A 2,487-nucleotide genomic window follows, 5' to 3' on the forward strand; every position below is an offset into this window, starting at 1 on the left:
GACATGCCTAAACAGTAATGTGTGAATGAATAGATATATATATTGCTATATAGTCCGTGCCATCTGGGGCTTAGGGGAACCAGTGTACGATGGGTCTAAATTACTATATATATATATATATATATATATATATATATATATATATATATACAGACACACACACTTGTGCAGTGTCCGGTACTCTATATAAGCTGTGGGTAAGACCTACCTCGTTGCCCTCCACTATATGCTGCTCAGCAGTAACAATAGATAATCTCCATGTGGCTGCATTTACACCATATTGACGTTTCAATGCAGAGGCATTTTCATCAGGTCCTGATGAAAATGCATCTGCATTAAAACGTTGATATGGTGTGTGTATATGTGTATATATGTGTATATATATATATATATATATATGTGTGCAAAAAAGATAGTATAGCGCCACTTGTGAGGTTAAAATCTCAGTAAAACTATATGAATGAATTATAAACTTTTGTTAAAAAAGCTACAAGCCCACGTAACCTTTTAAAATGGTGTCAGCCCACCCCTAAAAATACAACACTGGTATGGTATTGTTAGAGAGTATAAAAAATGGGGGGATCGGGGTACTGGCGACGAGTGTAGCTAATAACAATGTTTTTGTATGCTTATAATTAGAAGCCAAAAGATATTATAAAATTATAAAAATAGATTTTAATATATACGAGAGTAAAACAGTTTCAAAGAATGGTTTTAAAAACAAGAATAAAAAACTTTTGTCAATAAACGAGAAATATAAAAGGATAGGAATTCAGAACTTAGCTTGAAAACAGTGGGTGGTCAGTACAGGCCCAACGTGTTTCGTCTCAGCAGACTTCTTCAAGGGGTACAGACAGAATGAAGCTGCATGTCTATTTATACCCATATCACTAAGTCAGAGGGTTGTGACATCATAATAGATCATGTGATGTAATTACACATTATATATTCAAAAAGTTGACAAAGCTTATTTCATAGCAAAGCTGGAGTGAGAACCAAGTCAGACAAACTCAATAGTGCTAAAAACGAGTGATTTGAGACAATAAAAACGTTTAAAAACATCCACAGTATGATTAAGAGTCACTTCCGCCACACTTCCGGTGACGGAGGACTCCGCTGGTCACTTCCGCCCCACTTCCGGCGGCAACTGCGCATGCGCCCGCGGCGGCTCCCGGCTTCATTGCGCATGCGCCCGCGGCTGTTCTGAGCTGCTCCTAGGTAGATGGTGATATTCTGACTCCTTAGGCTGTATCAGATGGAGTCCATTTTGTATGGGATATTTGGAATGCTTTTCCATAATGCTGCGGCGGCCATCTTTGGGTGGATGAGCAGACATTCCTAGAATCCAGGCACATCGGTTTCCATAGTAACGGGTTACATACATGGAATGATAGAAAACAAATGGTAATTTCAAAGTGGTGGTGCATATGCATATTTAGAGGCACAGATTTCATAACAAATAAGTAGATATATTAAAATTAACCCTTGCCCATAAGCTAAAAGTGCTAGTGCAATACAGGTGACTCTATGAGGTGACTTAAGTTATTATTAATAGTAATGGTGCAAAAACTTACTATAATAAGCCCCGTGACTATTAAAATATATATATACATGTAACAGGTACATAGAATTGTACCTAAGTACATCAGAAGGATACTAATAATCAGTGATATACAAATGACCAAACAAAGTGATTCTGTATAGGTGCTATTCTTTGGTGAATATTCATTGGAAATCGTTTGTCATCATTACAGTACCTGATCTTCCCAGGTAGTCTCCCCCCTGGTACTGGTCAGGCCCGGACACTGCTTAGCTTCCAAGATCAGGCGAGATTAGGCGTTACCAGTGTGGTTTGACTGTACGTGAATCTTTAACAGATACCATGACACCATTGCACCCGGAACCAGGTTGTCATTAAATAAGTGATTCTATAGTGGTGATAATAATATTATTCATTGTGCATCGATTGTCATCCTTTACAGTACCCGATCTTCCCAGGTAGTCTCCCTCCCTGGTACTGGTCGGGCCCAGACACTGCTTAGCTTCCAAGATCAGACAAGTTTGGGCGTACCAGTGTGGTTTGACTGTACGCGGATTATATGGACACATTGATAACAACAGATGGATTATTTTTTATTTATTTATTTTTTATTAATTGTGAAAGTGCTGAATGTGCCTAGTTCATATCATGTGAAAAACAGGAAACGAGACGAGAGGGGGGTAAAGGATACTGCACCTCATAGAAAAGGTGCAATCTCGTATCCTTCATTCAGACCTGCTGGATGTAGAGTCTGTAACTGGAATATCCAGTACATTTCCCGTCTGGAAAGTTTATTAACAAGATCCCCTCCTCTCTCACCCAAGGCCACATGTTCAATAGCCTTGAATGTAATTTCCTCTGGGTTGGAATTGTGTTGTAACGCAAAGTGTCTGGAAACTGCGTGACTTTCTACTTTGTTTTTAATGTTCCTTATGTGCTCCTGGATC

The 2,487-nt window shown here is 38.9% G+C and overlaps 1 pseudogene; it reads right to left on the minus strand.

Moving 5' to 3' along the window:
- Window positions 1-1,745: 1,745 nt before the first annotated feature.
- LOC134949821 (5S ribosomal RNA) lies at window positions 1,746-1,864 on the minus strand (annotated as a pseudogene).
- Between the last annotated feature and the right edge of the window lie 623 nt (window positions 1,865-2,487).

Source organism: Pseudophryne corroboree, chromosome 1 (genome assembly GCF_028390025.1).
Source record: "Pseudophryne corroboree isolate aPseCor3 chromosome 1, aPseCor3.hap2, whole genome shotgun sequence".
Lineage (NCBI taxonomy): Eukaryota > Metazoa > Chordata > Amphibia > Anura > Myobatrachidae > Pseudophryne > Pseudophryne corroboree.